The following is a 24,044-nucleotide window of genomic DNA, read 5'->3' as shown; positions in this document are numbered from 1 at the left end:
TGCTAAACTGGATGCATCAGTCTCCACTATGTACGGGAGTTCAGGACGTGGGTGTCTTAGGATCGGTGCAGATGTGAATTTGGCCTTTAATTCTTGAAAGGCGCTTTCAGCTTCGTCTGTCCATATAAAGCGTTTGTTTTTTATCAAGAGTGCTGTGATGGGATGAATAATCTGCGAAAAGTCTGGAATAAACCTGCGGTAGAAGTTGGCAAAACCAAGCATGCTCTGTACCCCTTTGACAGAGCTTGGCGAAGGCCATTTGAGAATTGCGTCCACTTTTCGTGTATCCATCCTGATTCCTCCCGGGGTTAAAATGAATCCTAGAAATTCCACTTCAATGGTATGGAAAACGCATTTCTCCAATTTGGCATATAGTTTGTACTGGCGTAGCTTTTCTAACACTGCTCGGACGTGCTTGATATGATCAGATTCTGATGAGGAGTATACTAAGATGTCATCAATATAAACGACGACACAAACATCGATAAGTTCTCTGAGGACATCGTTCATGAAGAACTGGAAGGCTGCCGGCGCGTTGCATAATCCAAAAGGCATCACTTGGTACTCAAATAATCCATACTTCGTGCGAAAAGCAGTTTTCTACTCGCCGCCTTCTTTGACATGTACCAAATGATACGCCCCCTGGAGGTCTAGTTTAGTATATATGCGGGCTTCTTTTACTTGGTCAAGTAATTCCGGAATTAAAGGCAACGGATACCGATTCTTAATGGTTATTTGGTTCAGTGCGCGATAGTCTATGCACGTTCTGAGGTCGCCTTCCTTTTTTGGCACAAAGAACAAAGCGGAAGATGCTGGGGATTTAGATGGGCGAATAAAACCGTTAGCAAGGTATTGGTCCAGGTATTGACGTAAATGAAGATTTTCGGGCTCCGTAAGGGCATAGATCCTGCTGCAGGGAGGTTGTGCGCCTGGTATGAGGTCTATTTGACAGTCATATGATCTGTGTGGGGGCAAGGTATTTGCATGTTCTTTTTGGAAGACGTCTTGAAACTGTAGATACTCTGTAGGTAGTTGTATGGTAGCTGGAGTTACTGAAGCCAGGACCGTGTTCTGAGATTTTCTTGGGTAACAGGTGTGCGCACATTCTGGGAAGGTAATTCTCTTCTCTCGCCAATCGATACTAGGATTATGTTTTTCCAACCAAGGTATCCCCAGTATTACTTGAAACTGCGGAGCCTTGATTAAATCAAACACCAAAGTCTCTCGGTGCCCGGCCTGCACCAGCAATGTCATTTCTGTGGTGGAGTGAGTTACGGGGCCTGAGGCAATTTCCGTTCCATCAACTGTGGTAATGACATCTAGAGTGGGTTTCTGGGCGAGAGGCAGGTTCATCCTGGAAGCCAGTTCACTGTCCACATAGTTTCCTATGGCTCCGCTATCTACGTACGCTTTTACCACGTGCATCCGAGATGGCTTTTCCGGATCTACGAGGATCATTATAATGGTGAAATGCGAGGTCGGAGTGTCGTTCTTCGAGCTCGGCAAGCGGACCTCTACGCTTGTCGGGCGGGATGGTTTCCCGAGTCAGAGTTTTTATCCGCAGCACCCACCACCTTTTTGGGCGGTTTTATGGGGCAGTTCAGCAAAAAATGACCGGAATTCCCGCAATATAGGCATAGCTGCATTTGTCGCCTTCTATCTCTTTCTTTCTGAGTTAAGGGTCCTCTCACCCCTCCGATTTGCATGGGTTCTGAAGTCTCCCCCCCCCTTGGGGCTGATATGAGTTCTGACCAAGACTCTGTTTTCAAACCTGGCTTTATCGGCCTTCCTATTTTGAAGTCTATGATCAAGTTGGACCACCAAATTTATATATTCGGTACAATCTTGAGGCGGGTTCACGATCTGGGCCAAGACATCTTTGAGTTCTCCTCAAAGCCCTCGATGGAACAATGTGATTCTTTTTACTTCTGGCCATTCAGTTTCCACTATTAATCTGTTAAAGGTTGCAATGTAGGAAAGAAGATCCTGATTCCCCTGTCGTAGGGATAAGAGTTCGTTATCCAGGGCCTGACCCTGGGAGTGTCGAGCAAATAGTCTTTCCATGCTTGTTTGAAATCCCTGGGAATCCCGAAGAATGGGGTCATCTTGATTAACTAGAGGAATGGACCAGTCTGCTGCGCTGCCGCGGAGGTATGACAGCACAAAGGCTACCTTGGCTTGATCATTCGGAAAGTCTGCAGGTCTGCATAAGAAGTGTAAGCGGCACGGATTCATGAATACGGCAATCCTTTTTGGGTCTCCGGTAAAACGTTCGGGTGGAGCCAATGGAACAGCCCCTGGTAAGTGTATTTGAATAAGGTTGCTCGATGACACAGGAGCTGGACCTGCCCTGAGGCCAGGCAGTGGCGTCTGCCCAGCTTGGTTTTGCAATAACTGTCTGGCTAGATCATCCGTTCGTTCTTTCGAAACTATCAGCTCCCTCCTAAGGGCATTAGTTTCCTGGCGGGCGGCATGCACTTCAGCCCTTAGCTCCCCTAATAATTGGGCTAATTGATCCGTCTCTGAGGTCTCCATAACGCCCAGGTGGCTTGTTGTGGGTAGGCTTCGCGTTCTGTTACGCTCACCTGGTGTCCACGGGGGCGTTGATCTGAATCGGCCTGATGTTACTTCTTCCAGTGATACACGGAGCGCTGAGATGACGGAGTGGACCGGGACACCCAGCTTGGTCTGTGTGGCTCGTATGAATACTCTTCTGTAATGCAGAAAGGGGGAATTAACCACCTGTGAGGTTTAAGCTTAACCCCACCTTCTCCCCATGAATTACTTTGGGACTCCTTTAGATTCTCACCTGATAATCTGGAAAGATGAACTCTCCATCCTGCTTCAAGTGCAGGGGCGCGTAGATGACCAGTTGCCTCACTGGTGTGGGAAGTTGGCGAGTTGCAGACGGTGTTGACTCCGTAGAGGTAATAGTTATAAAGAGTTCAAAACGCCTGGAATTCACTCTGTCCAATTCCCCTAGGTTGCCCTTATGGATCTGGAAAGAGTTCACGTGGCAACCAGAGATGCGCAGGTAAGTGTTTATAAAAGCTGTTTCGGAATAAAGAGGGAAGCTTGCTCTAACCTGTGGTCTTTTCCTTTTCAGGCATCCATTCGGAGGAAGATCCGTGGATTGAAGCGTTTACCGCAACCGGGTAAGTCTGTAGCGGAATGTTTCCCCATAGGGGCCAGGGTGCGGCGGAGATGCGGAGGAGGTCGCGCCGACCCGAGATTAGGTGAGTATCCCTGGTGATCTCAAGTAAGTCTTAATATTTGCCTTTGTTGTCTTAGATAACTCTCTGTTGCTCACCTTATTGTTATTATGTCCATAGGTGATGAAGAGCGGCCGCGAACTGAAGATGCGCGTGATGGAATGCTGAAAATAGCAACAGGTGAGTTCAGCGCGGCGTTGCAGGAGGCGCGGCAAGAGCGTCTAATGGATTCTTTCTTCCAGGTCCAAGTCGGGAAGATGGAGGATTCAGGTGAGTATGAATAAAACTCTTGCTCTAACCTTTCCTTCTGCTTTCCTTGCAGGGTTGAGGAGCTCCGGAGTGTAGACGGGCGTGGCTGAAGACTGGAAGCTGCTGCAGGCACGGTGAGCGTTACGCTGCTACTGCAGAATAACGCGAAGCACGTGTGGCTGTCCGGGCGTGGCTTAAATAGCTTTGGAAGAAGTCCCAGGTAAGTATTCTTCCACTGCCCCACCCAGGTTAAGAAAATAGTCCCTGCATTAAAATAGTCCCTCCTAAGCCTCATTTGGCTTAGGTCTTCATGCAGCATGGTCTCCATCAGGTGAGTAAGCAGCATGGTCTGCTTTAGGTAAGTTATCATTAATGAGCCTGGCGCCTATGGCGCCAGGACTGCACCCAACAGCCCCTAACTGGGGCTTTTGGGCATGCTCCAAATGGCGTGATGCCTGCTTCCGGGGCTGCTGGGCCTGGTCTGGTTTTCCGGGGGCAGGCATCATGACACACCTTGAATTGCCTACTGGCACGGGTAGTATAGCTCGGGGCAACGCGCTCGTCTTGGAAGAGAAGACGCAGAGCAACACAGGTTCGAATCCCGGGTCCGTGCTTAGAAAACCTCTTCGGTATTAAGCGCGTTATAAAAAAAACACAACTATAATTACTGCTACTCTAAATGAGTAATATACTTTGGTTTACTTACCATAAGTATTGTTTTGATATCTTGTAATAGTACCTACATTGCTAAAGAATTCTCATTGACTGTGTGTATATATATATATATAATAAACCATTATTTGTACAATACATCAGTGTATAAGTGTTTGTTTGGACCATATGTAAGCTACAAATTCTTTGTACCTTCCTACAGCCCTCTCTCTCTCTCCTCAGATAAGCCTGGCTGCTCTGCCATAGCTACATCTTTACTGAGTGGTACAGGCCTGTACTAAGAGTTGGAGTTTCTGTATTGCCCAAGGTACAGCTTTATAAAATCCTGTTGGGTGGACTTTAGGAAAACTGTCCTAACATGCCTGAACTGATAAACTGGTCTAGAAAGTAGGTCCTTGAAATAGTGACAACACGTGAGATGTGGAGCATGTGGGTCCTCTGTAAATTACGTCAAGAGGTACACAGCGATAAAAAGAGACTGAAACTGCATTCACTGTCACTGAACACGTATGCAAACCATCAGGAAGGAGCAGTTCCCTGGATGAATAGCGCTCTTTAATATAATATCCCTTCTAGAACTGGAAGCCTGTCATCCTGTATCAAAACCACCAAAAGTGATAACAATTGGTGGATTGCCTAACCCATTTAATTCTGAATGGATCAAAATGCATAATGCTATGATCATCCAAAACATGGAGTCCGCTTTAGAGGAGAGAAGGTGGATAGACAATTTCTTGGTTAATGTGAACATCAGATACCACCTAATGAAAGAAGCATGCCCAACACTACTTGACTTAGTGGAAGGCTGTTAAAGGTTATTAGGAGTAAAGATTAAAGAATTGCAGGTGTGTACATACACTAATAGGAACTGGACATCAATTATGTTTGTATCCCCAGCATTAACTATTTTAAATAATACTCTATTCATTCCTCATTTACTGGAAGTACACCACTGTGAACACCATTGTTTAAGGAAACCCAATTGTTAGGGTTTTTTGCAAACGTCACTGGGCCTCATTACGACCCTGCCGGTCCGTAAAGAACGGTGGTGGTAAAACTGCCGCCACCGTTCTTTCCGGACCGGCTGATTAAGAGTCCTGCAGGCAGGAGGTGTCACTCCCACCAGGTCTGAACTGGCAGGTTTAACAACACCCGCCTGCAGGCGGATATGGAAACACTGGCTCCGTCATAGACGGAACCGGTGTTTCCATTGTCACCATCCCCATGGAGTCCTATAGGGCTCCATGGGAATGGGGACTTACACAATTCCGCCTCCGGAATTCCCGGGTCACCGGAGTCGTAATGCCCCGGTGATTCCGGTAATCACGGAGGCGGAATGGTAATACGGGTCCGGCGGTAACCTGCCAGTTTTTACGGCTCGGTTACCGCCGGACTCATAATGAGGCCCACTGTCTCAGACGGGACTCAGGAAAGCCCACCTAGTGTGAACAGGGGTACACCTCTTAGGACCAGCTTGAACTGCCCAAGGCTATGGTAGAGTGGTGAGCAGCCAGGCTTAGTCTAAGGATGGCGGAGGGCTGTAGTTAGGTACAAAGACTTCAGAGCATACCTTGGTTAAGAAAAACACTTTTACACTGAGGAGGTATTTAAAAATAGACCATTATATACTGTAATGAACACTGTTGTAATTCTAAGTTCAGGTTAAGTACTATAAACCAAACATTTATACAGTATAGTATCACTTACAATACTCTTTCACTGGGTAAACCATAGATGTTCATAGATGAACAAGTTACTTACCAACTGGTAACGTTCTTTCGATTGGACGTTCCTCCAACATATTCCACATCTTTGACATGTAATGTCCACAGCTGTGCTGCTATGGAAATTTTTTGTCAGAGGGTGTCCTGCGTCGATGGGGTCGGGTCGATATCCCTCGAAGGCCTCCGTCGAGGGTGACGTCATCGGATGTTAGAAGTAGGACGCACGGCGCCCGTAGCCTCAGTTCATATTTTTTTCCCTCCACAACGTGTGCTATAACCACACACCAAGCCTCCTTGACTGCACATAGCCTTGTGGGAATGCAAGCTGCAATAGCATAGGAAATTCTTCAGAGGGGCAGGCTGGGAGGAGTTTGTGGAATATGTTGGAGACACATCCAGTCGAAAGAACGTTACCAGTTGGTAAGTAACTTGTTGATCGAATGGATTGTGTCCTCCAGCGTATTCCACATCTTTGACAGACTCCCCAAGCAGTATGATTGAGTGGAGGAGTGAGAAGAATTTGGATATACCCAATCAGATGGCAGAGTAGAGCACTGCTTTACCAAAGGCCATATCTTGACCATGGAAAGTATCCAGGGAGTATTGCTTGACAAAGGTGTGGATGGAAGAACACTTTTCAGAATCACAAATGTTTTTAACAGGAACTCCCCATTGCAGGGCTGTGGATGTAGCCACACCCCTGGTGGAGTGAGCTTGCAAACCCTCAGGAGGGTCCTTGCCAGCCAATCTGTAACATTCAGCAATGGTGAGGATAATCCACCTGGACAAGGTCTGTTTGGTAACAGCCTGGCCCAATCGGTGTCCAGTGTATCCCACAAAAAGTTGGTTGTTTACTCTGACCCTGGACATCCTAGAAATATAAAAGCTCAAAGCTCTCATAGGGTCCAACCTATGGAGTCTCTCTCCTCTTCCTTACCAGGATGAGGAGGATGCTAGAAAGCAGGAAGTACCACCTTCTGGCTCAACTGAAACTCAGACACTACGTTAGCTAGGAGGAAGAACGTACCCTCAGTACAACACTACCACTGTAGAACACAGTAAAGGGTGGCTTAGACTAAAGGGCCTGCAACTCGCTCACTTTGCAAGCAGACTTAATTGCAATCAAGAAAACTGTCTTGAAGGTCAACAGTCTCAAAGGACATGAGTGCAAAGGTTCAAACAGAGCACCCATCAAGTATTTAAAAGACTAGATTCAGATCCCAAACCGGCATCTGAAAAGGGGACGGCAGGAACACATTTGTGAGCCCTTTAAGAAACTGGGTAATCAAAGGAATCTTTAAATAAGAACATTTTTCAGAAGAGCGCTTGAAAATAGACAGCGCTGCCAGGTAACCTTTAATGGTACCCACTTGAAGACCATTGTGGGCCAAAGAAAGCAAGAAAGAAAGAACCATCGGAATGGAACACTGAAAAGGATCAACACTCAGCAGCAGTCGCAAAACTTACGACAGCGGCAACGGTACAGGGGACGCCTGGCCGAAAGCAACACCTCCATCACGTCATCCGGATGGTCCCAATCCTTATATCTCAACCTTTCAGAAACCATGGGTGAAGGTTGAGAGTCTTGACCTCTGGATGGAGAACCCGACCCCCCTCACGCTAGAGAAGATCGTCTCTGTGGGGAAGACTGCGTGGAGGACAGATGGATATTTCTAGAAGGTCCGGGTACTATGCTCTCCAGGCCCAATCTGGAGCAATTGGGATCATGTGGGACCCAAACCTCTGCAATCTCCTTAGAACCTGAGGAATGACGGGGACTGGAGGAAACGCGTACAGAAGTGTGAATGACCAATCCACGACGAACGCGTCCCCTAAAGCTCCTCTCAGAGGAAATTCCCTTGAGCAATATGTCTCGCACTTCCGGTTGGCACCGGTTGCGAACAGATCCACTTGTGGGGTTCCCCAAAGGGCGAAGATCTCCTGAAGGACTTCCTGAGCTAACTCCCACTCGTGGGAGACCGCACTCTGCCTGCTCAGAGCGTCCGCCGCCGCATTCTCCTCTCCGGGCAGATGAACTGCTGAGAGCAAGATTCATTGCTGTATTGCCCAGAACCAGAGCTGCACTGCCTCTCTGCACAGCGGGAGCGACCCTACACGTCCTTTTATGTTGATGTAATGCATGCCCACTGTGTTGTTCGTCATGATCAGGACACTCTTCCCGCATACAAACGGCAGAAAAGCCTTCAGGGCTAGCTTGATGGCCCTCAGCTCCAAAAGATTTATGTGAAGTCTGGACTCAGACGTAGACCAACGACCACTGGTGGTCAGCACGTTGGCGTGAGCTCCCCATCCTGTGAGGGAAGCATCCATCACTACTGTCACCTCTGGCCACGGTTGCCAAAACAGCTCTCCCTTCACCAGATTCCCTTCGCTGGCCCACCACAGAAGATCCTGTGAGACCATGAGCGGAATCTGAAGGAGATCTAACATTTTGCCTGAGAATTGGGACCACTGCGTCCTGAGAGCCCATTGAAGGGATCCCATCTGCAGTCTGGCCTCTGGCACCAGAAAAATGCAGGATGCCATGAGGCCGAGCAACCTTAAGAATTTGAAAGCCGGGAGATTCTGGGCATGTTGAAATTTGTCGACCATCTGGACAATGTGATGAGCCCTCACCTTGGGTGGCGAGCACTTCCCCAAGGATGTGTCCAACACAGCCCGATGTACTGCAGCTGTTGGGAAGGTGTCATATGCGACATCTTGAAATTGAGAGAGCAGCCCAGCTTGTGAAGGGAGTGGCAGTTGAGGCTGAGATGATCCAAGGCCTGTTCGGAAGAACGCACTCAGATCAGCCAGTCGTCCAGGTAGGGGTAGACGTGAATCCCCCCCATCTCCTGAGATATTCCACCACCACCACCATGAGCTTGGTGAAGACATTCAGGGCGGAGGTCAACCCGAATGGCAGGACCTGAAACAAAGTGCAAGCTGCCAACGGCGAACCTCAGGTATTTTCTGTGCTTTCGCTGGATCGGCACATGAAAATAAGCATCCTGTAGGTCCAATGACACCAACCAATCCTGAAGTCGAAGGGCCTGAAGGACCTCAGAAAGTGTGACCATCTTGAACTTGTCCTTCCTGGGGAACTTGTTCAAGCGACGCAAGTCCAAGATGGGTCTCGGTGCTCTGTCTTTCTTGGCAATCAAAAAATATGGGGAATACCAGCCCTTTTTCCGCTCTGCCACAGGCACTAGTTCTATAGCGCCTTTCTCGAGCACGGTCAAGATTTCCTGCACAAGGAGCGGATCCAGAATCTTCAAAGAGTTTCCGCAGTGGATTGTCGTGAGGCCGAATTAGGAAGGGTAGGCAGTAGCCGTGAGCTATTGTTTCCCAGAACCCACGCATCTGAAGTAATGGCTCGCCACTCTTCGAGATGCTGAGACAGTCTGCCCCCAACCGGTGAACAATGAGACCTGGCCTCATAGCTGTTTCGGCACGGCATCCCCTGAAGGCAAAGAGGCAGCTGCTTGAGCGACTTTGGCACTTCGTCCCTGTCCACTGCAAGGACCCTTACGGTGGCCACTTTGACTGGCCGCTCCTCTCGCTCTACCAAAAGAGGAGTAGTAACGAAAGGAACCCCTCCACTGCTGTCCCCTAGGATGAAAAGGCGGAGGTTGACGCACAGCTGCGCCCAAAGATTTAGCAGCTGCTTTGAAGGTCTGCAACCTCTCAAGGCTCTCGTCAGACTTGCTGCCAAACAAATGAGAGCTGTCAAAGGGCATGTTGAGAAGACGGGCCTGCACATCCTGTGCAAACCCTGACTTCCGCAACCACGCAAAATTGCGTATCACGGTGCTCGCAGCGATGGTCCGGCTGACACTATCTGCCGTGTCCAACCCAGACTAAAGGGATTCACACATGGCATCCTTACCATCCTGCACAATAGCAAGGAACCCATCCCTTTCTTCCCCTTTGGGAATATGCTCAGCCGCCAGAGAGAATTCCACAGAGTGTACGAAATTATGGCCAAGGCACAGGTGGAGTTGGCCGATTTAAGGGTGAAGTATTGGCTCACACAGTATTGTAGATAAATTGGTTTATTTAAGATCCATAGAAAAACCCACCGGCTCCATTACAGCTACCAGTTCCTCTCTCAGTTCACTCAGATCAGCATCCTTACTCCTGGGTTCCACATTCTATATTCCCTCTTCTATTACATTACTGTCCCACAATTATGTGTAAAGGTGTTAACTAAATGCAGGTTCATGTACTAAGATATTACAGACCTTTATATGGTGTTATGCATGTTCATGTACATTTACACTCTTCCTATTTCAATGTAGGATTACATACAATAACAGTATTGACACAAACATTAATTACACTCCTACTTCACATAGTCTTGCAAATACACAGGTCTCCTGCTGACCCGTTTAGAGTGTGTATTGTGTTCATCACCACAACTTGTTTTGCCACTTTCCTCTTTAGAATTTCCTACACAACTTTTACTAACATTACCCACACTCCTCCTTTCCATTGAACACTTGCACACTTTGTTTACATTCCAGACCCTTCCATCTGAAACTTTCACTGCTCCATGGAATCTTTCCACAACTTTTGTCACAGGTGACCATTTCACCAAATTACCCATGGAAGGCAGTTTTATTCTTACTAAATCACCTACCTTCACTTTACAAACTTTCACCGCTTTTCTCACATCATAGCGTTCCTTGTTGGCTAATTGCTTATTCATAAACTTCCTTTCAATCTCCTTGAAATCAAGCTCCTTTTTGCACGCTCTGCCCAACCATCGTGGACAAAACCTTCTATTGGGCTTTCTACCTCTAAGCATCTCAAATGGGGATATCTCTGTAGTAGTAGGAGGTGTGAATCTATGTGCAACTATAGTGCCTTCAACTGCTTTCTTCCAATCTGTTTTATCCTTCAAGGCATACCTAATACTATTTTTGATGACCTTATTGAACCTTTCCACAATTCCATTTGTTTTTGGATGATAGATGGAACTGGTTTTGTGCTCAACCCCATTTTCTTTTTTAAAATGTGTCATTTCTTGTGATATCAATTGTACCCCATTATCCGTAATGATGGTAGTGGGATACCCTTCCCTCTTGAATATGTCATTTAAAAATATAATGATATCTCTGGAGCAGATATTTATTACCCATTTCACTTCCACCCACCTGGAAAGCATATCAATTAAAACAATGCAATATTTCAAGTTACCGTTGCTCCTTACTGGTCCCACAATGTCCATACCCACCTTCTCCCACGGTATGATAGGTGCAGACATTAATGTCATGGGCTCCTGCCTAGTAATGTATCCCTTTGCAGAATCATCACATGCACAGGACTCTCTGATTGCTCTTTCTATTTCAATGTCCATGCCAGGCCACCAATAGTTTTGTCTTACCAACTGTTTCGTTTTTGCAATACCCTGATACCCTTAGTGTGCTATCTCCAAAATTTTACATCTCACACTTGTGGGTGGAAACAGTTTGTCACCTCTCACTACAAATGTGTCATTCATATGAAATTCATCATACACTTGTATGACCGCTTCCGGTAAATACCCTTTCCTGACTGCACTACTCTTGACGCCCTCACAAATTCATTTTTTCAATTTGCATAAAACGTCATCTGATTCCATTGCTTTTTCCCACTAATCTTCAGATACCACTTCTTGAGTCATGTAAAGTACTTCATCATCATTATCACATTCATCAGAGTCTACATAATTTGTTAACCTAGATCAGGGGTCTCCAACCTTTATGTTAGCTAGAGCTACTTGTAGTGGAGGCCAACAGTGGAGAGCTACTAGCGTGCGATATCGGGGTGGGGATATTTATAAACCTCTGAATTTTTACCAATATTTTTTTGGCCCAATTATTTCCTCTCTATAAACAGATGGAATAACATATGCCTTCACGATTATATTAAGAACTTCAAAAACCTCTTTGTTGCATTATTATTTATTAGTAGCTGTCTCAAAAAGACAGATATTTGTTGGACTACCACACAAATATCCTGTAATTTTTGTGCCCTTCCTTTGCGTTTTATGCAGGCTTTCTACATGCTAGGCACACTATTGTTTTCCAAATGTGCATTTCACACTTCCATAAAAAAACAAAAGTAATTTCCAAATTGTAAAAATGCTGCTTGCGTTCACTAGTTTTCTTTTAAATGTTTTTTTTGTCAGACACCACACATACTCTTATTTGTGTGTCCCTCTGTGTTTTAGCACAGGTTATATTTATAAAGATGTTATATGCTTGTCAAACTGGTTAATCACAAATAAATGCTTCTGTTGTGCGGACAACAGTTTTTAGGAAATTAACTGTGGGTTCATGGGTGCCAACTTTTGATTTTTACTACAGGGGCAGAAATATCCCCACCTCCATCCTGAATGTAAGCAAGCAACCAGCCCAACCCATACCCTGGCCAAACACATTTTATAGCACTTTTTCTACAATTCCAGTGCTATGCGGACGACACTCAGCTCATTTTCAGGCTACCTTCAGCCACCTCTTCTCCCTCCCTCATCTCTGACTGCCTGTCCGCCACCCAGGAGTGGTGTGCCGCCAATGATCTCTCCCTTGATGCCAGTAAGACCAAGATTCTCCTCATTGGAACACCTGCTCCCTCCTTTCCTGTCACTCTCTGGCCGGCCTCCCCTGGCCCTCCTCCTGCTCCCACCTGTGAGGCTAAAAACCTCTGGGTCATCTTCGACTCCACACTCTCCTTCTCTCCTCACATCTCTGACATCTCTAAGAAGTCACACCACAAGCTGCACCTCCTCAAAGGCATTCCTCCTTTCCTCTCCTTCCCCCAGGTGCTCAATGTCTCCAGAGCTCTGGTTCTCTCTAGGCTGGACTATTGCAACAGCCTCTTTCTAAATCTGCCTGCTTCTACTCTCCTCCCTCTGCAACTCATCCAGAACAGGACTGCGAGACTTGTCCTTGACAAAACCTTTCTCTTTGCTTCTGCCTTTTTTCCTCCTCTCCCCTGCTGACTTCCTGGCCGATACTGAAACTGCACTGGTCACCTGCACTGGTCACCTGGCAACCCCCCCTGCTCACAAGCCCAGCCCCCCTCCTCCCCTCAGTCGCACACCTGCACTGCCTTCCTGGCAACCCCCCCGCACTTAGGGACTGTTCTGTACCCCTACAGTTCCACCACTAGCACTTGACACCTGATGTCTGCACTACCCTTGCACTTGCTGCCAGCTGGCCGGGCGCTACTGATTGTTTATTATCCCATGTACTGCACTGTCCCCTTCCCCTCGCCCCCGCACTTTCCTCCTTCCCCTCGCACCCGCACTTTCCTCCTTCCCCCTTCCCATGCACTTGCGCAATCTGAATGACACCTGGCCTAGTAGGATCATTGTCAGTCTTCTCTCTATTCCCCCTCCCTTGCCTCGTCGCGCCTTTAAACACTTATATGATACCGCATTTAGTTTTGAATATATAACATTTCAGCATCGGTCTGTCAACCTGCTGAGCTACCCTGGTAGGCTTCTACTGTACAGCGTGTCTATGGATCTCTTAATGTACTAAAGTGGGTGTACCTGTGTCATGGACGTGATTTAAAGTGGAAATGTACAGTGTGGAGTTTGGAAACAAGCCACATGAAAGAAATTGCACCATTTTAAAAATATTATTTTGAACATTTCCAGGAGAGCAGAAGTGATATTTTCATTGCGTGGTCACAATGATCCTGATCCTGCCTCAACCCCTCTGACATCTCTGGCAAACAAGAGCAGCTTGCTTAAGCAAGACAGTGTTGGGTGCATACAAGGCCAACTCTGGTACTGCAGGCGGCCTGCAGAAGCAGAATGTGATACTGACATCTTTCAGGTAATTTACAAGCAGCTCCATGTGGCACAGCAGTCAAGCTCCCCGCCTGCAATTGGGACGTCCAGGGTTCGGATCCTGGTCAAGGAAAATAACTGCAAAAACAAAGCATTGAAATATTTAACTTAAAGTGTTTCTTTTTCAGTATTTCCAGCGCGGGCGACTGAAGAGGCTCAGGCGAGCTACTAGTCGCCCGCGATCGACCGTTTGGCGACCCCTGACCTAGATAAACAATCTGCACACTTATTTTGAACTCCTGGAAGATATTCAACATCCCAATTGTATTCCTGCAAATTTGTGACCCGTTTCCTAATCCTGGCCGACACTTTATGTTCATGTACTATGATATGAATCAAAGTGGGATAATAGTGGGATAATAGAACTAATTTGGAACACGAGCGGGTGTATGATTGTAAAGTGTGCAAGTGTTCAATTACAATCATACATCCGCTCATGTTCCAAATTTGTTCTATTATCCCACTTTGAATGTAGATAAAATTCTCACCTGATTGTACTTCTGAGCAAGCGTTGGTCTATTGAAAACAGTTATATATCCAAGTAAACTTCCTTGGCCTTTTTTTAAAAAAAAGAATATATATATATATATATATATATATATATATATATATATATATATATATTTTTTTTTTTTTTTAAAAGAGTGCCACTTGTGATTGCAGACTCCTAGCATTCATGAATTATGTTCTGTACTTGATCCTTCACACAGGTAGTGTGATAGTTTCTGCTCTTCAGTCTTTTGACTTCACAATCTGTTCAATTGTGGTTTTTCTGGAGTTCAGTTTATTCCAATTGGTGACCAATGTTACCTGGCTTGCAGGTAGTGGTAAATCCAGTGTGAATGAACAGCTACTCGGTGGGTTTGCTGTTCTAAGCCAAATAACATCCCATCCTCGTCGCCACTGAAGTATTGGCTCACACAGTATTGTAGATAAATTGTTTTATTTAAGATCCATAGATAAACCCACCGGCTCCATCACAGCTAACAGTTCCTCACTCAGATCAGCACCCTTTCTCCTGGGTTCCACATTCTATATTCCCTCTTCTATTACATCACTGTCCCACAATTACATATAAAGGTGTTAAGTAAATGCATGTTCATGTACTAAGATATTACAAAGGGCCATACTCCCAGCCGAAAATACCTTGCGTGCCCATCCATCGAATCGCTTGTCGTCCCTATATGGAGGGATGGTAGGGTACGCCGCCTGCCTTGAGGTGGCCGTGGCTGCTTGAACCACCAAACTCTCAGGAGTGGGGTGTGTGGATAGGTAGCTTGAGTCGCTACTGGATGGGCGGTATTTATTAGTAAACGACTTGTTGACCGCCAGAAGCAGCAGCCACCCTTTTCTGTAACGCCATGTGAAAAGGAAACACTGGGTCATTGGACGGACCCTGATCTAAAATGTCAGTCAGGTCATCCTGATCGAATTAAACTGGAGGGCCGGACCACCCCAGGTACTCCGTAACCCTCAACATCAACCTCCTATAGGAAGAGTCAGCATGAGCCCCAGGATCTGGCCTGCCAAACTCCATCTCAGGAGATGTGTCCAGGCCACTGGCATCATGTAAAGATTGATGCAGATCCTCCATCTGACTGTCCTCAGAAAAGACCATATCAGAAGCTTCAGGAGGGTCACCAGGAGCATCAAAAGGCTCCAACTCCACACCATCAGACCTCTCCTCATACTCATGGATATTCTGTAGAGAATGAAAGAACTCCCTGCTAGGTACAAGAGCAGACCTGGAGTCAAGAGAAGGTCTCACAGTCTTAGACAGAGCCTTTCTCTGAGGTTCCACAGCTCTAGGGGCCCCCATCGGCAAATTCATGCCAGTAGGCCTTGATGGCGTCGAGGGCGCTGATGGCTTCGGCATCGACAAGGGCTCCAAGGGCCTGACCGAAGGCAAGGCCCCCGACAGCCGCACTCGATGGCCACGGCACTGTTGGTGTCGACACCTTCCCAGACTTCGACGGTTTCATCAGAGACGAAGACTGCGATCTGGATCAGGCTTGTCTCTGGCAATCTACTAGAGCTCTGTCTGAACGGGACCTCGACGGTTCACAATGTTTATCGCATCGACTGCCCAGGCCCGAAGGCGCACGAGCGTCGGACCGAGACGGTTCCCTGCCGGCTTCAACCGAAGGCGCGGACGGGACAGTGTCGCGAGATTGAAAAATCTCCAGCATTTTCTCCCTGAATGTCTCCCAATCCTCCGGAGTAGAGGATTTAGTGGGTTAAGCCACTTTCCTCGCAGAGCTATCATCTGACAAGGACAGGGAAGGTGACCAATGACGCCGCTTCTGGGAGTGCCTCGACGAGGAGGACGAGTGGCAAGAACTACTCCGGCACTGAGATCTCCTGGACTCCCTCCGACGGGTGGAAAGACCAGTAGTCTTTTTGGATTTACGGGGTTTGGCTACCCGACCTACCTGCAACTTCTCCTTACGCTCCACAAGGCCTTGGCAGTCAACGACTGGCACTTTGAGCAGTCATCCGTGTCGTGGCTCTCGTCCAGACACCACAAGCAAATACAGTGTGGGTCTTTGATGGACATCTTGGACTTACAGTCCCTGCACTTTTTAAAGCCCGACCGCGGGGTGGATGGGGTAGAAGAAGACGACATTATCGAAGTAGATAACACGAGGCATGCCGAATTCTCAAAGCAAACACGTTTGCGGAAAAAACGGAACTGAGGCTACGGGCGCTGTGCGTCCTACTTATAATATCCGATGATGTCACCCTTTGAGGGACATCGACCCGACACCATCGACATAGGACGCCCTCTGCCGAAAAATTTGCGAAGCAGCACAGCTGTGGACATTACATGTCAAAGACGTGGAATACCTTGGAGGACACAATCCAATCGAAAAGCACGTTAGAGTGGCTTTTAGGTTAGCAAAATCACATAGTAAACCAACTGGAAACATATCAGTGAAAAAACTTTGTTAAAGGGACATTATGGTTAAGTTCCACTAGTAAAAACCTGACAAAATCAGTGGATAAACTTTCTTAAAGGGTTATTATGGTTACAAGTAAAATCGAAAAACCCCACAAATTCGCCAGTTATGGTAAGGTAAGCAACCAGAATTCGTGCCACCTCTGTGCACTGCTAAGAGTAATAGCCATGACATCAAAGATGACATGACAATTATCACGTCCTAACAAAGGGTTCTGTCTGGGGACGTCATCATGTGACTGCACCTGCGCTGCGCGTTGGGAGTATCCACGGACACTGTCCGTGCCCCCAGACAGTTCAAAATGGCATTTTTGGACAATCCAGGGTGTTTTACCCTGAAATGTTGCCCTTGCAGAGGCCCTAGATCAGGTCTTACTTGATCTAGCGACTTTCTTTAACTTTTGGAACCCTATCTGTGGATCGTGGTGTCCGCGGATAGTCGCGCCATCTGTGGGCAGCCCCTCTAAAGGGACCCACCCACTACTGCTCCTCATTGTGTTTCTGGCTGTCCAGGAGAGAGCACCTGCTGCTGATTTAGGTATTGCTATCTTTGCTTCTGCTTCTTGAGAGAATGGCTTCCATGGCTACTGCAGCTGCCCCACCACCATCTGGAGGGCCAGGAGAGGGGGAACAGGCGTGGTGATACAGTGGTGGATCAAGAGGGTGAAAAGGATGAGGTAGTGGAAATCCCTCTCACCAGCTCCTAATGTGAATCTTGAGTGTGGAAGCCTTTCACGACCGTTCGGAGGGTACCTAAGGCTTGTGCGGATAAGGTTACATGCACCGAATGCAAGGTTGTATTGAGTCGCGGAAAACTGTCTGTATAGCTACGGGACCACTTCCATGCTGCGCCACCCGAGATCAAATCACAAGGGAGCAGTGCGAAAGGTTGTACCTTTTGAAGGGGTGAGCAGGTTGACATCTACTACCACACCCTCATCATCTGCTCCTGCCACCACAAGAGACACTCCTGTGGGGCAGAGGATAAGTGCCGAAGCCTTGCAGACCATACATGACTCAGTCGACCCTTACCATTCCAGGGTGACAGTGCTCTGTATGTACTGTGACACACCACTCTGTAGGGGGGAACAGTTTCGAAGTGCTTGCGAGCTACAGTCAGGTAGCATGAGAAACACTGTTCCCTACCGAATTAAGGCCCACCCAAAATCTTCCTCTCTCCACCGGCCCCTTCATCCCTGTGGTTGGTGCCCCTTCCCTCCCCTGCCTTGTGTCTCCTGTGAAAAAAAGCCAAACAAATAAACACAAGAAATCCACCAAAACAAGGTTATTTTCAGAGCCACCTTTCACAGTTTAAAAATAGAAGCACCAAAAAATGTTACAGGCCCCTACGCAGCCTACGTGGTCCGCGGACAGCGCAGTAGTCGGTGGACATCTACAAAATGTGGGCAGTGGTGGCATCAAAAACATTGCACTGTTTTGCGTGGGAAAGTGGTGGCTCTGAAAAGAGCCTTTTCTGTATTTTTTGTTTTTTAACGTTTTGTCCAAGTTTTAAAGTAAACTAAGCAACACCTACTGCAAAATGCTTTCTATATTTACAAAAAGTGCTTCAAAGCATTTTCAATATTTTGCAAAAAAAGCTGACTACCAGCATCAGTAATATGTACTCCATCTCTGCGGAAAATGTTGGCAGTGTCAAATTTAATATTTTCATTATGGAAAGACATCATTCCAACATCTCCCAAAAATGCACACAGCCTTATTGACATTGCGCCTCGCTTTCGCCATTTGCGGACCAAATTAACTGGTGCGCATCCACATCTGTCTTTGGTCAATGCGAGAAAATATTAGTCACAAGTTCAGGAACATTTCCTTTATTTTGCCAAATGTCTTATTCATTGCAAACTGCAATGAAATTCCAGTTACATAACCTAAACTGTTCCCGACACAATGAACAATGAAAATGTCAGGATGTTGGAGCATGACCAAATTGAAAAAAAATGAGAGCAAGTCTACCCACTTCATGGTGAAAACTCAAACCCATTCCACATGAACATCATGAAATCCAAGATTTGCATCCACTCCACACTGCTCTGCATACACCTTCAACCAATGGAACCACGAGTCCCCCAAAATCCACACACTTTGCCTCCTGAAAGATATAGCCATAGCCATCAGCACTCCTCTCAGCAAACACACCTTCTGCAAAACTCTATCCTTGCATACCACACCCAGGAAACCTTATTGGTCAATCCCCGGGCCTACATAGTCCCATTTCAATGCCTGGCATCCTTAAAACACCCGGATGTGGCACGTGCTGTACGCGGACTACTGCAGTGTGTGTCTGCCGAAAGATCATCCAATTCAGGGGCGTGGGGAAAGAAATTAAACACAAGGTAAGGTATTTACTCTTTAGTGGTGGTTCTGAAAAGAGCCATTTTTTTCCTCTTTTGGGGCTTTTCAGATTTATTTAGCAATACCCACTCAAATGCAATCTACATGAGTTTACAAGAACTTTCTAAGTGCATTCTGAATATTGACAAGAAAGATTGCATTGCCACAATCTGTAAAAGTGATGCCATCACTAAACAAAGGACATCCACCATCCTCCAGAACATTCTCATTTGGGAACGAAGACATCGCAACATTGTACAAAAATGAAGATACCCCTTTGTTGACAAGGAACCTTCCTGCATTTGTTGAGGACAACAGGCATTGGGGCAGGTCCATAGTGTCCTAGGTAGTATATGTGAAAATATCACCTTCTCTCATGGAAAAAGCTGCATTAGTGCCTTCAGCAATTCTTTCACAGCACTCTGCACACTTTTTGCACTAATGCACCACAATAACATCTGAAGTTCGGAAAACCGCCATATTTTTGCCAAGTGCAAATAAACTCTTCAAGTTTCGCCCAGGCACACCACACCAAAAAGCCTCCACTCCCTCCAATACAAGGTTACCAGAAATGCCACATATTTCTGTGTACCTCAGCAAATTAACCATAAAACAATCTCCCACCATCCAGACAGTAAGGCTTTTCATCCCTGCAACCACAGCCAACTTCATTACACACAACTAGAAGACCTGATTGGCTAATCCCCACAGTCCCCTTTCCATGCAAGGCATCCTGGAAAGACTGGGATGTGGCACGCTCTGTCTACTGTGGTGTCCACGGACCCCGTAACACAGGGCAGCCCTTCTTCCCTTTCCACTTCAATCTTTGCAGCACTCCCTTGTTGGCTACTGTCAAGCAGTCACACACTCATCCACCAGTCACATACAAAAACTCTATATCTAACTCTGTCATCTCAGTTCAACACTTCAGACGCACTGTTAAACACTCAGAGTACATGCCCCGTGCTACTTCCAAGCAGCTGCATCAAAAACTACTATAACAATTTCCAAGATTTCTATTTGCATATATTTTCAAAAGTAAATTTCCAGCTCTTTTACAAATGCATATCAACAGGGCTCCTGCCACTTACCCTGCATAACCTACTCAATCATACTCTCGTTTGTCCCACCTCCTGACATCAAGTGGCAGTTACTTACAATGCGGTGTGCTTGGAAAGTTTTCTTTTATTGAGCATTTCCATAACAGTTTCAAAGCACATATTTCCAGTTTCCAATTTCAGCAGCACTGCTTATGTCTTTTGTGAAAGAAAAGAAAACCACATTTGAAACATTTCCACACCATGTTCAAGTACCTGATCGTGTGTGAAAGTTCAATATATTACAAAGACATACATACTTGCCCATATCACCCATTGTAGTCTACAAAGTGTTTTTTTTTTCTTTCATTCTGTCACTTTTAAAACCACTTCTCCCACTAACAAAGTTGCACTAAAATTCCCACAATGCAAACTGAAAACGAACTACATGTATGTTACTAAAGCATGGCATGTACATGGAATGAAAAATGGCAAAATGCAATTAATTTAAAACTTTTCATTTCAGCACCATTTCAAGTCAAACAAATAAATGCATGTATACATTTACAACAGTGCTGTGTGCAATTTTTATTATAAATAAATGAAACAAAACGGAAACGATTTCTCCAACATATTGCAATAACTCAGTGTGTGCAATTTCATTAACTATCCCACACATCCATACTTGCTAGCTAACCTTTCAAATCTGTACATGCTTTTTAGCTTCTCGATTTTTCTCTGCATTCTGGGACTTGCAGTGCACCATTTCAAATGCAAATAGTGCAAACACAACTCCCACAATACAAGCAAATGAACCATCATTTAATAAGCAAGCACACATTACAATACATGCCATTCACAAGTATGCATGTACTGCCAACATAACAAACCTTCACACAAGTGTCACTTAAAAGTATTCCACAAATATCTTCCATATCCATTTTTGTTTTAGAAAAAAGTTACACAGTACTGCTATAAATCTACAGAAAATGTGTTTACCTTTCATGTCCAGCCTCCCAAAAAAGGACAGCTTTTTAAATACTCATCATTTTCCATTTTCAATTGTATAGAAATGTCACACTTTCCTGCTCCAGCCCGGTGGGGCATACTTCTCACGGGACCATCGGCCCCATTAGCAATGCTGCTGGTGCTCCCGTTTCCCCATTCCTATATTGCGTCTTGAAACGCGTTATAAATGCCATATCATAGTGCTACGCAACTCCACAGAAATATGGACTAACATTTTCTACCATCTGACTTTCCAGGCCAACATGACCTGTAATGTCCTAGTGCCACTGGGAAGCTAGCTGCCGAACAATTATTAAGAATCGATGGCAACCTGTCTGCAGCACCGGCAGAGTTACCACCATACTCGGAATCAGGTCCAATGTTACTAATTCTTCTTCCCAACAAGTCCTGCTACATTGCAAAATAATGTCTTCTTGTACTAAAATTACTTCGCCATTACCAGACATACTCACTCATTTTCTTTTTCCCCAATTGCAGTGAAGAACCACCTCCTGAAATACAACAACCTACCTGCTAGAAGGCAACAACCAGAAGAAAACTACTCTTCACATCCTACAAAGTAAGTGTATTTGTGTAGTAGTATTTTTGCTGTTACTCATACAGTAGAGTGTAGCCGCATTCTAGAATACAAAACTCCTTCCAAACCAACAACATTTACTTCACTCTTATTCATTGCACCTCAGCAGGTACACTCTTGTATTCTCATCAGAACACCATTATCATAACACCCACTATTATCGTGAAAACATCCTGTCCTTACTTATTCATGCACACTACACTCACTTACGCACTAACCCAATCCCTTCACAAATCTACACACACAGCTACTCTTACAACCTTGCCAACCAGAACTATCACACAGCCCTCTATTTATTTCTGCCCTCATAATCACATTCTCATACACAGTGCACGCAAATACATTCCACAACTTTCAAACCCACACATTCCTTTTTTCTCCAACAGACAGAACCGAATGCCTACTAAAAAGCAACTCCGTAGAAAACAATGGAAAAAATAGAGCAGATAAAAATAAAAGCATGCACAATACTCATCCACCTCTAGCAGAATTTATAGCAAATGGTCAAACAAACTTGTTAATACAGTCAACTGAACTGAACCAGCCCAAAAAAACTAGTGCTCCTCTTCCAAAAAGTAAAACAATCAAACAAATCTATAAAGAGGAATAAAACTGCTAATAACGCTACCACTATATCAATGTTAATGTAGCTAGAGTTAAACATTCCAAAAAATTAATTTTACAAAAAAGAGGAATCCTGGAAGCTCTCATTGACAGCGCAATGCTCCTCAAACGAAAATTGTTTATATTAATTTTAACCAGAATGAAACCACTAACAAAATTAATCAGTAAACTACAAACTACAAAAAATACTTCTAAACATGCGCAATTTCAACATGGATACCTTTGCCAACTTCTGTGCAGGTGAATGGATTCACACAAGCAGGACAGATCCATATTTCAATGAAGAGGCTTATAAACAAGAACAGAAAAACACAATTGCCATATATAGCAGTGGCCGAGGCTATGAAATGCGAGACAACACCATTATGGCACAAGAAACTCCTATTGAAAAAATGTCCCCAAACAACCTACAATCAACTCTTGCTTCCACCGAACCAATCCGTCCAGTCTACAAATGGCCACGCACCTCAATGTGTGACATACAGAAACAATCCTTCAAATCTTTATGCCAATTTCTCAATCACTATGTGAAAGTAAAAGGCAAAATCAGAATAAAAAAATGACAAACCATGGACTATTGTCCAGTGCGCAATTACACTGGATTTCAAGGACATTCATTAGCCTGCATTTCGGGACCTGCTTGCAAAATAACCTTCCACCACATCAAAATGTTAGCAACACACCATTCCACTATATGGATTCTTCTCCACAGACTGTACTATGCAAAAAGTCCTGCTTTGCAACTGCATCATTTTAATAACATTCTCCTACATGGGACAGCCAAAGAACTCCTTCAGCAAATAGACCACATCCAAAGTAAATATTTTGGAAGTGAATATCACTTATATCTAATAAACACATACAAAAAAGAAACAGCAAAGTTTAAAAGCACATCGGCTGAAGTACCAAACAAAGTGTGTGTAGGCTGTCACAGATCTAAAAAGGGCACGAAAACTGTAGATATAATTTACAAAATAGAAGCAATGAGGAATCCCAATGGTTCCAATTAGCTCTATATCTTATAAAAGAAAACAAATACAAAATAACAGACCCCTCAATACTTTGCACAAACTGCAATACAAAACTTGATAATAACCAAATGCCTACACAGGCTATCACTTATAACGTTCCCACTTCCCAAACCTCTGCAGCAGCTTAATTTGTATGAGAGCATTACAATCAAACAGTACACCCATTTCAAGCGATAATATCCCTTCAACCCAAAACAGCCAAATTGCCTCCTTCTGAATTACTAAAAGGCAATTGTGGCAAAGTAGTTTATTTGCCATTCGATCTTAACGAAAATGTAGAAACTCTAGGAGTGCAACGGCCAATAGATAAATCTTTGATTATCCTAGTTAATGGTATACCAACAAAAGAAACAAATTTGGCAACTAGTAGACTTAAAGTAAGCCCTACAATATCTAAAAGAAAACAATGACTACTATAAAGATATAAACATTGAACAGAAATGAAGGTAAACCACCCAAATAATTCAGGATTCCTCGCCAACTGGCCAATTTGAACTTGTAAATCCTATTACGGTATCCAATATTGTAGACCAGTATACAATTCACCCACTACACTCCAAGACACCATAGACCATGCACTAGAAACATATAAAATGCGTCAATTCAAAGGATCTCCAATCAGCATATGGGAGAAAAGTGTAGAAGCACAAGCCTTTCCTCTACTCGTTCCTACAGGAAAAGGGGGAAGATATGATGAAAGATGCACACAAATAACAGCATCAGAAAATCGCT

The 24,044-nt window shown here is 45.1% G+C and overlaps 1 protein-coding gene across 3 annotated transcripts in view; it reads right to left on the bottom strand.

The window, feature by feature from the left end:
• NFXL1 (nuclear transcription factor, X-box binding like 1) overlaps positions 1-24,044 on the bottom strand; it is a 1,058,117-nt gene that overhangs the window by 178,889 nt on the left and 855,184 nt on the right. The window contains exon 19 of one of the 3 annotated variants that reach the window (XR_011282282.1): positions 20,173-20,270. The exons of the other annotated variants lie outside the window; for them this stretch is intronic. The gene's annotated coding sequence lies outside the window, so the exon portion shown is untranslated. The remainder of the gene's footprint in view (positions 1-20,172; positions 20,271-24,044) is intronic. 3 annotated transcript variants of the gene reach the window in all.

Source organism: Ambystoma mexicanum, chromosome 6q (assembly GCF_040938575.1).
Source record: "Ambystoma mexicanum isolate Mex_15411 chromosome 6q, UKY_AmexF1_1, whole genome shotgun sequence".
In the NCBI taxonomy this organism is placed as follows: domain Eukaryota; kingdom Metazoa; phylum Chordata; class Amphibia; order Caudata; family Ambystomatidae; genus Ambystoma; species Ambystoma mexicanum.
This window is presented reverse-complemented; position numbering and strand designations above follow the sequence as displayed.